The sequence below is a fragment of the Scyliorhinus canicula genome, chromosome 5, assembly GCF_902713615.1.
Source record: "Scyliorhinus canicula chromosome 5, sScyCan1.1, whole genome shotgun sequence".
NCBI lineage: Eukaryota > Metazoa > Chordata > Chondrichthyes > Carcharhiniformes > Scyliorhinidae > Scyliorhinus > Scyliorhinus canicula.
In genome coordinates, this window is record NC_052150.1 from 66,058,800 (window position 1) to 66,073,084 (window position 14,285).

Genomic DNA, 14,285 nt, shown 5'->3' on the forward strand with positions numbered 1-14,285 from the left:
ATTGTTTACACAACATCAGGGCCAATGGTCTGAAACACTGATCTGAGGATCTATTGGGCATGCAAAATATTCAGCACTGGATGTGTGTTACCCCCTATATTGGTAATGAGTCCTGCATTTGCATCTCAGGACACAAAGAATCATTGAATCCTTACAATGCAGAAGGAGGTCACTTGACCCATGGAGTCTGCACCAGCCCTTTGAAAGGGCACTCTACCCATGTCCACTCCCCCATCCACCCCTCCCAATGCTTGGACCCCATAACTTAACTGACACATCCCTGGACATTAATGGGCAATTTAATCATGGCCAATCCACCTAACTTGAAAAAGACCTATCATTTAAGGCCCAAGCATATCTTACATTCCCTTCACAAGATGTGTTTGTTACAGGCTAAAGCATACACTTTCAAGATGTGATCAACCATCTTTATTGTTTGGCATACAAAACAGAAGTTCTGCACAAATGTCACCATCTGAAAGTTCTGGGTTTTACTTCCTTTTGCCTTATTATGGATGCAGTGAGAGCAGCAAGAGTCCTCTTGGCTCCATATTATGGGCCTTTGTTGACTAACAATTGCTCCCTACTCCCCCCCCCCCCCCCCTTCAAAATAGTTTTGCTCACCACCTTGGCCATTGTTCCAGGGACTGGCATGCTATCTACAGAGTCATACCTGATGCCTGGAACCTCACTTGTAATATGGAAATGAGACAAATGGACCAATTTTCCCACAGTCCTACTAGCAGCCTCAATATGAATGCCCAATATACACCAGTTAGGGCATATTTCATGTTTCCAGGTCAATGGCTGCCCAGTGCCAGTACCAAGTGACAAGAAGTATGCACCAAAGAGAATAGCATTAATAAGCAAATTAGTGCGGATACTGGAATCTGAAACTAAAACAGAAACTTCTGAACAATTTCAGCAGGTCTGGCAGCATCTGGGAAGAGAGAATAGAGCTCACTTTCTAGTCTGGAAGACTCTTTGTCAAGATATGATATTCAATTTTAACAGGTGACAATGTTCTGGGCTCAGAATAACATATGATAAATTAGGTGGACTTAAACTAACAAACCTTTGATCCAAAAGTGACAGTGACTTGGCAGAAAATTTGGCACTGACAAACATTTTGAAGAAATTACTGAATATTGGAGGGGTATCATAAGATTGGAAGCAAGGGAATTGTGAAGTTTAAGTCAGTTATGACAAATTAGTTTACACATGGATATCTGTCTTTTTATAGCATTTCCCTGAAAGCACAACTAATGTAGAAACTTGCTTCATGTCCTATAGCATATTGTCAGGATCTGAGTCGCTGCACATCACATTAAAATTACAGATTATAATCTTAAGTAAAATCTTCAGGAGCCCGAGAAAGTGATTTAAACGTAAGTTTATTTGTTAAGCAAAAGTAAAGACTGCAAATTGGTATTGTGTAATGAGCAGGGATTAATTGATAACATCACAGTTAAGGATCCTCCAGAGAATAATGACCATGGTATGATAGAATTCAAAATTCAGTTTGGGGGCGAGAAAGTGGAGTCCTACACTAGCGTTCAGAAATTACACACTGGTAATTACATAGTCACGAGGACAGATTCAAGTGGGATCCGGACATCCAAAATTGCAGCTGTAGTTTTTCCTCGTCGCCAGTATGGAATCTTCAGGGGTTCCAAGAAGGTGATATAAACGTAGGTTTATTTGTAAAGCAAAAATAAAAGCTGCAATGAGGCATACAACACATATGTCGCAGCTGGGACTACCGACCATACCGGTACCAAACTGGGCCGACTTGCAAGCATTAGATTCACAAGCCCCAGCTGCTCGGCTTCCACCCCTCAGCAAGGAAGCTCATATTCCCACAGGCCCCACAGGGAGATCAATTGGGCTATCCCCTTGGGTCTAGTGAGGGTTATTACACGTCTCTTTCTTGGTTGGCAAGGTGGCACGGTGGTTAGCACTGCTGCCTCACATTGTCAGGGACCTGGGTTCAATTCTGGCCTTAGGTCACTGTCTGTGTGGAGTTTGCACTTTCTCTCCGAGTCTGTGTGGGTTTTACACCGGGTGCTCCGTTTTCCTCCCACAGTCCAAAGATGTGCAATTTAGGTGGGGTTTACGGGGATACGGTGGGGGAATGGGCCTAGCTAGGGTACTCTTTCAGAAGGTGGGTGCAGACTCAATGGGCTGAAAGGCCTCTTTCTGCACTGTAGGAATTCTATGGTTCAATGGTTGGAGGCAGGTGTAATAGTGATAGAGAGAATGGGAAAGGTGTGGGAAGTGAAGTGTTTGGTGGAATTTCTAGAAGTTAGACTAAGACCCTGTCCCAGCCAGGTCTCCACTGCAGTTATGGACAAAGGTAGCTGCTATCTCCTGACTTCAGTTTGAGCGGCTATCTGGGGGCATTCATGGCTCTCTCACAAATTCTTTTTTTGAATAAATTTAGAGTACCCAATTCATTTTTTCCAATTACGGAGCAATCCACCTACCCTGCACATCTTTGGGTTGTGAGGGTAAAACCTACACAGGCATGGGGAGAATGTGCAAACTCCACACGGACAGTGACCCAGAGGCGGCAGTGAACCTGGGGCCTCAGCGCCGTGAGGCAGCAATGCTAACCACTGCGTCACCGTGCTGCCCCCACAAATTCTATCAGATATGCCATTGAAAGTTCCACCATTACCTGTAGAAAGATTTTCCTGGCCAACGTTAGGTGCCAGAAAACAGAAGTCAAATTGCAATTAAAAGCACTTCTCTGGAATGGACTCCCATCCTTAAAAAGGTAACGTCCCCATCGCTGTGATGAACAGAGATTTTACTACCAGAGACACCCCCCCCCCCCCCCCAACCCCGACACACTGCCACCCTCTCCCAGAATTCCCACCACAACCCTAGCTACATTTTTTGCACTGCCAGAATTCCTGAGTTTCTATGGTAACTTTTAACTCTAATTTGGTGCTTCTCATTACTGTGGCTGAGTAAGGCTCAGATGTGGTGTGTCAGAGCTTCCAATTTGGAACTGTCTTGGGATTTCATATTTGCGAGATCCAGCTAAAGACACTGCTTTGCATTTTCTCCATGAATCCAGTAAGGTTAACTCTTAACATCTGTGATCCAAGGCTATAGTTAAACAAAAAAAACAAAGCTGCCATGTAGATTATCCACCCAAAGATTCAGAACAAATCTCTACCTTATTGTCCTCTCTTCTACAACAGTACAATGCAATGAAGCAGGTGGTCACAGCCCTCCCCTTCATTTTTCTTCCCCAAGTTGGGAGGGTATCCATTTTTGTGAGGTGCCCAGAATAAATTAACCTTATGAGCGAAATTTTCCCAAAAATAGTTGGAATGGTGCAGCGGCGGGGAAAATAGGAAGGAAGCCGAGAGCCGCAGAGGTGGCTTTCCCCGCTGTATTATTCAGCTCTAATTGAATGGCACCCCAATGCGAGAAATTAAAAATAGAAATCCCCCCTGAAAAATCCTCCATCCCACCCTTGCCACAACCCCCACAGAGCAACCCCCCACGGAGCCTCAGTCCAAACAACGTTAAATGCTGATCTGCGCATGCGCAGCCCTCTCCCGGCCTGTCCATATGTTGGAGGTCCGGGCTTTGCCAGGACTTGGTTCCCACCTCCATGCAGCCTGGCACCCGTACACCTCCAAGCAACTTGATATCTGGGCATGCTCACACTGCCAGCCTGGCACCTTGGCAGTGTTCCCGCTAGGGTGGCACTGCGAGGATGACCAGGTGACACTGCCAGGATGCTGTGCTGGCAGTATCAAGGTGCCCAGGTATCATACAGAGTGTGAGGCTGCCACGCTGCCATGTTCATGACCACCTGGGTGTCTAATGGCATGTGAGCCTCCCCACGTGCCATTTTGACTGGTCCCTATTTGTGGCAAGGTCTTGCAAACGTGGCCGTTAGGATCCGGACGCCGGGAGAACCCCGCAAATGCATATTTAAATGAGCTATAATGTAGATCTGGATCACACCTAGTGAGGGCGAGATCCAGATCTCAACATCTCATGAGATTTCATTAAATCTCACAAGATCCTTTGAGCCTTTCATGAGATTCAACACCCTCGGCCTGACACCAAGTTCGGCTTGACAAGTCTGCTAAATCGCATGCGTGATAACTTAATAAGTCTTTCATTTAAGTTCATTTTCAGTTTCCATTTAAAGGGATCTAGAATTCTTATTTGTTAATTATTTTACTGTGTTTGAGTTGTACAGCTGCGTAAATTTCAAGTTTCCTCTTTGCCGTTTGAAAAAACACGTTTTGTGTATTCGCCCTCAGTCTCCTACTTGCAAAATTACTTTATTCACATGTTTGTCCATGTAATCCATTTGGAGCCATTTTTCTTTAATCTAGAGTAATTAGACCTTGATATGTTCTTAAGTATTTGTTCACTGTCATCATCACCTTCAACAATGACCTTAAACACCGCCAAACCTGAAACTGCCTTTGCTGCATGTCCATTTGCTTCTTTTCCGTTGAGAGTCACTGACAGTGTATGGAAATTCCAGTTGATTTCCTCCCTGCTCTCCAACTCCCCTCCGAATCCAGGTGAGTAGAAGCCAAATATAATTCTTTAGCTGGTTTACTGCAAAGTTGGGTCAAATGATCATGTTGCTCAGTTTAGCTTTATCAACTGAGCCATGGGCAGAGCTTGCAAACATGTTTTTACAATCTACAATCTGTGATTCTCATGTATTTTCATGTATTTCAATATGTATTCTCATGTATTTTCTTGAATTTTGTTTAATTCCCTTTTCTTCCATGTACTGAATGATCTGTTGAGCTGCTTGCAGAAAAATACTTTTCGCTGTACCTCGGTACACGTGACAATAAACAAACCCAATCCAATCCAATCCAATGATGATCTCTATTACCCTATTTACTACAGGCGACGCTAAACACAAGGAAATACTTAAAGAAATTAAATTGTGATTATTTATTTTTAAGTAAGCTATTAACTCACTAAACTGCATGACATGGAAAGAAAGAAAGGCTTGCATTTACATAATACCTTTCATGATCTCCGGATGTCCCAAAACATTTTACAATGAAATACTTTTAAAATGTAGGCACTGTGATCTTGTAGGAAACACAGCAATCAATTTGTACACAGTTTAGATGATAGAAAAGAAGGTTTGCAACTCTCCGGAGTTGTTGTGATGTCTCCAGAAATTAATCTCCAGGACACTCCTAAGACAATCCAGGCAGAAAAATCAAAGGGGCATTCAAACATTTTTCTCCCTTTGAGCACTTTTCACTATTCACACAAAGGACTGTGATTCTTTCAAATTCTTTATCCCAGAGAGTTGAGGATGCTCTTTTGTTGAATATATTAAAATTTCAGATCGACACATTTTTGATCTTTCAGGGAATCAAGGCCTGAGGAGCTTGGAACAATGCTTGTCCGAGGTCTTCTGGGGAATCAATGGGAGTTGGTGGGAAAGTGGATTTGATGCTCAGGATCAGCCATGATCTCACTGAATGGTCGAGTGACCTTGAGGAACCATGTGGTCCACTCCTGCTCCAATTTCCGATGTTCTCTTTATTAGTTGTATAAATATTGCAGATGAGAGAAAAGGCTATTTTAATTTACAAAGCAACAGGAGGCAGGAGATAATATGGTGAAGCCATCAGGAATATATCTGACCAGAGTTGGCATACCTAAAGTGTGAGGTGGAGAGAGAAGGAGGCAGAGGGAGAGGAGAAGAGGGGAAGGAAATGTGGAGCACATGAACTGGAGGGAAGATAGGGATAATGTGGAGAGAATCAGTGTTGGGGGGAGGGGAGGAGTGGGTGAGGAGTGAGGAGATGAGTATTGGAGCAGGGTGTTGAAGAAAAGTATGAGGAAAGGAGCAGAGGAACGAGGAGGAACGGAGTGAGGAGGGCAAGGGCAGAGTGAAGAGGGGAGAGAAGGGGCAAGCAGGGGAGAGAGTGATGAGAGAAGAGAGGAAGGGAACAGAGAAGCAGGGAGGGGGTAGAATGGAGGGGTAGAGAGAGGAGGGCATTGTTGGAGTGGGGTGGGACATTGGGAAGTGGAGGTAAGGATGGGGAGGGTAGGGAGACGGCAGGTTGACTGGTATTGGTTTGATTTTATATTCCACTTGTGATGACATTTGCGGTTTGTGGGTCATTGTTTGCCCTAACCGATGTTCAAAGTTTGTCTTTTGGGACACACCCTATGAAATGAAATGAAATGTAAATCGCTTATTGTCACGAGTAGGCTTCAATTAAGTTACTGTAAAAAGCCCCTAGTCGCCACATTCCGGCGCCTGTCCGGGGAGGCTGGTACGGGAATCGAACCGTGCTGCTGGCCTGCTTGGTCTGCTTTAAAAGCCAGCGATTTAGCCCAGTGAGCTAAACCAGCTGTAGTTGTAGAAAGGATTTCTAACCCTGCTATGGTACCTGGCTATAACATCTGGTGAGATTTTCCAGCCTTTCCTGCTGGTAGAATCTTCTGGTCCCGCCAAAGATGACCCTCTGCGACGGGTTCCTCAGCAGTGGGCGAGCCACGCAAAACACCACAGATATCAGCAGGACTGGAAGGTCCTGACAGCAGCCAATGGTGATTGCCTCCACTACCGGGAAACCATGCCACAACGCCGGGGGGGGGGGGGGGGGGGGGGGAGGTGCAGAAAATCCAGCCCATCATTTCTGAGAAGTTAGACCTGGGTCTGGTTGCTAGGAAAACTGAAGCTAATTGATGGAGAATAAAAAAAGCTGAGAGGTTGAGTTCCAGTAATGTTCAGGACACACACTGAGCCCTTTGGGTTTGGAATTTCAGCAGGACAATATGAGATTTAGAAAAGGTACAGACCAATGCTAAGCAGAACAGATTGTTGAGGTGTTTAGATTTCCTGTAGAAGGGTAACTGTTCAAACAGTCTGTGAAATGGAGCTCTGTGTGAGAAACAGCTAAAGGGATGATGCGGGCAGCCGGGAAAGAATACCAAAAAGACTGATTTCAGGAGCAGAGCTGTGAAGGATCAGGAAAAGTATGTCTTTGGTGGACATTGAACCATTGGAACATGGAGGGGGTGCTAAATCTGCTGCCATATATGGCTCAGTGTGTTCTGAGCACCTCTGAAATGCAACCTCATGGGCTGGATTTACCAACCCGCCGCATGTTAGACATAGACATAGAATTTACAGTGCAGAAGGAGGCCATTCGGCCCATTGAGTCTGCACCAGCCCTTGGAAAGAGCACCCCACTTAAGCTCCACACCTCCACCCGAGCCCTGTAACCCTACTAACCCCACTTAACCTTATTGGACACTAAGGACAATTTAGCACGGCCAATCCACCAAACCTGCACATCTTTGGACTGTGGAGGAAACCAGATCACCCGTTGGAAACCCACACAGACACGGGGAGAACATGCAGACTTCGCAAAGACAATCACCCAAGCCGGGAATTGAACCTGGGACTCTGGCGCGGTGAAGCAACCACGCTAACCACTGTGCTACCATTCTGCCCATGTTTTCCCATTGACTGCGCCTCTCGCCGTCGGGAAACCCTTGCGCTGTTGGTGGGACCGGAATATCCCGTTGGCGTGAACAGCCGGTAAATTCTACCCCTCAGCTTTTCTTATTCTTCACCAATTAGTTTCAGTTACCCGAGCAACTAGATCCAGGTCTATTTCTCAGAACCAACTGAATCCAATGAGAATAAAGAAACTGAAACTCTGCCTGGGAAGACCAGAGTTATTTGGGACTCTGCGGAGGAGCTTAATGTCATACATGCTGAATGCATGTAAATCCATGAGATCTATTTTTGTTTTCTAAGTGGCCCTCCCCTCTGTGCCCAGTGGAAGAATGTGCCTTGTGCCAAGGAACTTGGAGGGGTGAGGAACACTGCTCTTGCATTCCAACCTTATTTGTGTAAAATTTGTATTCTGAATGATTCTTGCACACTGTTTTCCACTGTCACTCTGAATGCTAAGCACAGGATTTCTGTTCTTCCCACTACTTTCAGGGAATGCAGACAAGGTATAAAATGGTACAGTTCTGCTGGCGGTTCAGGACCTCAGTATTGCTGAGGGAATTGCCTGACCATCTATTATGCTGCACACCACATTTGGGGATTGATGAAAGGAGACAAGGATCAGGAGGCTGCGTTGTTGGCCTGTACCAGCCTCAATGCAACCAAAAACACTATGCTTTATTTTTTCTTTCTTCAGGTGAATACCACTTACCTCACTCCTGCAAAATGGTAACAGAAATTATCTATGGACTTGACCTGGTGAGGTCAGATTGGCACTAGTGGGTTGACAAGAATGGATCCACTGAGCTGGCATAATTGGGGGGAGAGAGAGAACTGTTGAGGAGCATTAGAAAGGCCATTTTGCTCATGGTACATGGGTGAGACTTATTAACGTGCAGGTTCAGTCGGCAGTTAGGAAGGCAAATGCAATGTTAGCATTCATGTATAGAGAGCGAGGATACAAGACCAGGGATGTACTTCTGAAGTGTACAAGGCTCTGGTCAGGCCCCATTTGGCATATTGTGAGAAGTATTGGACCCCGTATCTAAGGAAAAATGTGCTGGCATTAGAAAGGGTTCAGAGAAGGTTCACAAGAATGATCCTTGGAATGAACAGCTTGTCGTATGAGGAACAGTTGAGGACTCTGGGTCTGTACTCATTGGAATTTAGAAGTATGAGGGGGGGATCTTACTGAAACTTACAGGATACTGAGAGGCCTGGATAGAGTGGACGTGGAGAGGATGTTTCCACTTGTAAGAAAAACTAGAATCAGAGGACACAGTCTCACACGAAAGGGGAGATCATTTAAAACAGAGATGAAGAGAAATTTGTTCAGCCAGAGGGTGGTGAATCTGTGGAACTCTTTGCCGCAGAAGGCTGTGGAGGCCAAATCACTGAGTGTCTGTAAGACAGAGATAGATAGGTTTTTGATCAATAAGGGGATCAGGGGTTATGCGGGGAAAGCAGGAAAATAGGGATGAGGAAAATATCAGCCATGATTGAATGGCGGAGGGGACTCGATGGGCCTAGTGGTCTAATTATGCTTCTATGTCTTATGGTCCTATGATATTATAACATGCCTGCTTGCAGATGTTTATCCAATGCATGCCCCCTCAAACTCTGACACAGCTTTTCGAAAACAGGGAGTAAATTTTGGTCATTTTAATATTTATTTCAATAGCAACAAACAGTAAAGTTACCTTTGGCCAAGAGGGAGCTGTGTTTGTTCTGTAAGGTTTAGTTAGCTTCAATGATCAGAACCTGGACAATTTGGGCTTGATTGTAACAATGTGCATTTCGTGTCTCTCAAATGACTTAACAGTCACATTGCCAGTGAAGTGACAACCAAAGACTTTGGGCAGGATTCCCCATTACCCAACGCCAAAATCGGGAAAGGAGATTGGGCAGAGAATCGGTTCCAAAGCCGAAATCACGGTAAGCGCCGATTTGAAGCCAAATCGCAGTGCTCCAGCAACTTGACAGCGGCGTCAATGCATTCCGGAATGCATGTACAGTAGACACCGTTTGCATATCATTAGCGGGCCCGACCCGGTATTCTCCGGTGTCTTGACGATTCTCCATCTCCGATGGAGCAAGTTCCTGATGGCATGGTTCACTTGTGCTTTTAAAAATTGTGAAACCGGCATGGCGGCTGCTGATGGTGGGAGAGGGGGTACGGGAGGTTCAACATCGCCGTAGTTTTCTGACAGTTCTGCCGCTGGCTGGGGGGCGGCTTCTGCCAGGGCCTGGGGGGAATAGTGGGGGGTAGCCATCATTTTGGCTGGGATAAGTGTGTGTAGGGAGTGTAATTTGTATGTACGAATGCAGCTTGTCAGCCGCTCAAGTGTCGATCACGGACCTGACGAATCTCGCACCGTTTGTCTTTGGAATCGATCGTGTTCCACGAGGCACCACCTGTGCTAGACCCTCAACAGTAGCTGAATCGGTCCAGGTGCGGCACCGGTTTTGCTGTCATAAACGTCCACGGATTCTGTGTTGGCGTCAATAATTAGTCTCAGAAACGGAAAATCCTGCCCTTTAAATCAGTCCTAGGGTTTAGAAAATAGTAGGAACTTGAGCACAGCAGCAAATACGAGCATATTGATTTAATGACAATTCCTGATTTTGAAAGCTTGATTTCTAAATAGGTGACTTATTAAAAATGTATTTTAACAGGATGTGGGCTTTGCTGGCTGGGCCAGCATTTGTTGCCCATCCCTAATTGTAAAGGTGGGAGTGAGCTGCCTTCTTAAGCTGCAGTTCATATGGTGTAGGTATATCCACAGTGCTATTGGAGAGGGAGTTCCAGTATTTTGACCCAGTGACAGTGAAGGAACGGTGATATATTTCCATAGTAAGAAGTCTTACAACACCAGGTTAAAGTCCAACAGGTTTGTTTCAAACACGAGCTTTCGGAGCACTGCTCCTTCCTCAGGTGAATGGCCTCCCCTTTGGGGAGGCCCGACGCCGGAGTGGTTGGCGCCACTCCGCTATGCCGGGACCCCACGCCCCGCCGGGTAGGGGAGAATTTTGCCCCTGGTCTTTTTACCCACAGTGATTTATTTAAACAACTTAAACCTGAGAATTTTGAAACAAAATCTAAAATACTGCAGACGCTGGAAATATGAAACTGAAAACGAAAATACTGGAAACTCTCAGAGAGCCAGGTGCAGCACGGCAGAGAGAAGTGTCAAATTAATGATTCAGCACAACCCTTCAGAAGGTTTTGTCTTGAGATTTTGGACTTCCATACAAAGTGAAATGTACAGCTGAGCTTTATGTTCTTCAAGAAATAGTCTTTTACATCTTGAAATGTTTCCTGAACTGAGATCGCAGCGCTTTAATTACTGGTAATTGCAGAGTAATAAACTGTTTGAAAGCAGGATGGTCCTTTGAAGGGTGCATAGTTGATTGCCAGTGCAGGCCGCATCCAGCAGTGAAAGCATTGAACCAGGCAGTACAATAATCAGAGCAAAATCTCTGTTTATTAACACAGCCAAAGGTTTTCAGGTGCTCCATTGTTTCATTACTTCCAGCTCAGCACATGAGCTGATTCCTGCCCCATCAGTTCAGTTTCACCAATTGAAAACTGATCAATCTTTCTCTGAAAACTCACTAGCAAGGCCTTCACAACGAACATCCAATTTTTCAAAAGAAAATGTTGCCATTAGTTCAAACAGTGAGTGTCAGAGAAAGCGGGAGAGCAGTTAGCGCACCAGTTTTAATGCCTGCTTCTGCCTCCGTTGTTGTAAAACACAATAAACTGCAATAGAAAATGGCTGCATAAGGAGTGTATATTGTATTTATCCCTGTGTTTCCTACAGGTGCGCTGGTTTCCTCCCACAAGTCCGAAAGACATGCTGTTAGATGAATTGCACATTCTGAATTCTTCCTCCATGTACCCGAACAGGCGCTGGAATGTGGTGATGAGGGGATGTTCACATAAACTTCCTTGCAGGGTTAACATAAGCTTACTTGTGACATATTTTTATTATTTAGTAAAGATTAATATTATCCAAGGAACTCTCTATCAGGAGACAGGCTTTTGCTTCCGATCTCCTGTGGTGATGACTATTTTGTTGACACCAAAATAATATCCGCTGCTGCCTATAGTTTTCTCACATGTGAAAGAAATGTGAGGCCCAAGACTGCAAATTGTGGCAATTTGGGTGTTTTGAACATTATGCTATTTCAAAATAGTGAAATAAAAATAATCTTCAGAGTACCCATGTCAGGAAGAATTACTGGGGGATTTTCATTTTAAAGCAATGATCCGTTCTTGAGACAATATAGCTTGATGTGTAAATGTTGTCCACATGTGATTTAGCTTGACTTTAAAGAAAACACATACAGTTTCAATTCAATACTTACAGTCTGAGTAAATGTGCAAATACTGAAATATCATCGAATGTACCGAAGCACTCCAACACCGTCCCTGGATATTTGAATAATAGAATGCAAAATCGTTAACGCACATCATTGCGTTAGTAGCCTTCTTTGCATGAGAGTGATTTAGACTGAGATAAAGCCTGAAATGAAAGTATAGGTGTGTCAGCCGAAATGTTATGGAAGAGCAGCGGTATTGGTAGGGCTGGATGGAAACGAGCTGCGACAGTGATTGAATTCAGTTGATGGTATCAGCAAAGCTGTCATCATCAGCGCAGGAGACCTGGGACCATCAGCCTGTCTCCTGGCAGCGATCATTGCAGTGTCTGACATCGGGCAGGTAATGTTAATGCTTGTGCTGTAAAGGGGGCATGAACTACGATCAGAGATAGACTCATCAATAGAAATCCATTTTGTTGTTGCACCATCAATGTCACCAGCCTCAGACCCTTCAGTACTGTGGCATTATGATGAAGGTTATAGGACTCCATTTGGTTTTATGAGTCTACTCTATCAGATGTCATTGCTACCAGTGGTGACAAGGTGGCAGCCACCAGTTCCCACTACGCTCACTTGCTTTCTATAGCCAGACCATTCACATGAATTAAATAAAAAATGAGAACAAATCAGGTAAGAATCTTGGTATTTACTTGGCAGTTGAGTGTTTTCTTTGAAAGCTTTGGGCTGAAACATACAGCCATTTAGCAAGTTTTTTTCTCAGCAGATTGACTCGAGATTATATCGTCTTACCTTCTTAAAAGCATCAAATGTAGAAATCACTTTTTTTTTAGAAAATGCTGTAATAAATAATTGATCTCTTATTGCTGTGTCAAACTGTTCTGCCGAACATACACTTTGGCATTTCTTAACACTGAGTTTGCTGGGAAGTGACACTAATGTATCTGTGTTTGTACACTTGTTTACAAATAGGGGCAGTCAGCCTTCTTGTTTCAGATGCATAGGTGCAGACACAGATGTGACTTGCCTGAATGCATCAGCAACAAAAAGTATGCAATGTTAAAAATTTATTAATAAAACAAAGTAACAAAAGCAAGAGGTTGCAGAAGTGCCCAGGGAAAATGAAAAGTTAAAATAAAATGGCCATTAAGGGAGATATTAGAGAACATTGTCGGCAGTTAAAACCTATAACAGTATCCCACATGAGAGAACTAAGAGAGAAGTAAGCCAAATAAGCCAATTTATTACGTTTGTAAAATCTGCACAAGCTTTATTCCAGTGTGTAGGTGAGCTGCAATGCCAAATTGAGTTGGGTACAAGTCACAGGTTTCAACACAGATACACATTGTAAAGCATCGTGGCAAGACAGACGAGGGCATGTCAACTCAAGAATAAGAAATCAGTATTGTATCTGTATTTCATTCTGGTGTGCTTAGCATCAAAGCAGGCACAGGCTTGTCCAACATCCGGCCCGTGAAGCCCCCCGATATGGCCGCCAGAGGTAGTTTATAAAATGGCAATAAGTGGAATGGAAGATTCTAAAAGAAACTGCTGCTCCAATCGCAGGCCATTTTTGTCCAATGTTTGTTGTGAGTGGGCGCAGTAAGTCTTGCGGTCCTGGCCGACACAGGAATCGTCATGAGCGGGACAAAAATTTGATGGACTATTGAAAGGTTTTTTGAGCTTGAATGGAAATTTCCGGTCTCTGGGTATGTGGGACTGGAAAATCCAGCCCGCCGAGTGATTATATCTGCAGCAAATGTGGGAGTGAAACAGTCTGTTGTGATTGGAGGAGCAGCAAGTGTGCTTTGGAAAAAGAGGTATCTGGGTACCTACTGCTCATTCTTTGTATGCTATGAACGGTCTTAAATGTGCAAAAGAGGCACCTGTGCACCCTTGTTCTACCTTCCAAACCAGCTGTCTAGCCCACTGAGCTAATCCGGCCCTCTTGTAGTAGGCATCCCCATTGGAATACAACATAACTGGATGAATGAGCCGAGGACGTGCATGTTAGCTAAGGCAAATTGGTTTTAATGGCCATTTCATATGGATGGGGATAAGCAGACTAGACATATCACAAAGTAGTGAATTTCATGGATTGTATCAGGGATAGTTGTCTGCAGCAGTATTACCTAGAACCAAAAAGTGGGAATGCCATATTATACTTGGTAGTGAGTAATGAGATGGATTATGTTCTCATCCTAATAGCATTCATCTAATAGTGATCATAAGATGATCAACATCATTGCAGTATTTGAAATGGAGAAACACAAAACTGCAACCAAGATTCTAGATTTAGGTAAGGCTAACATCAATGGGATAAGACAGAGACTGTTCACAGTAAACTGGGCTAATCTGTTAATGGGTAAAATGACAGAAGATAAGTGAGAGATGCTCAAAAAAAAATGTAATATGATACAGAACAAGTTTATAGCCCTGAGGGACA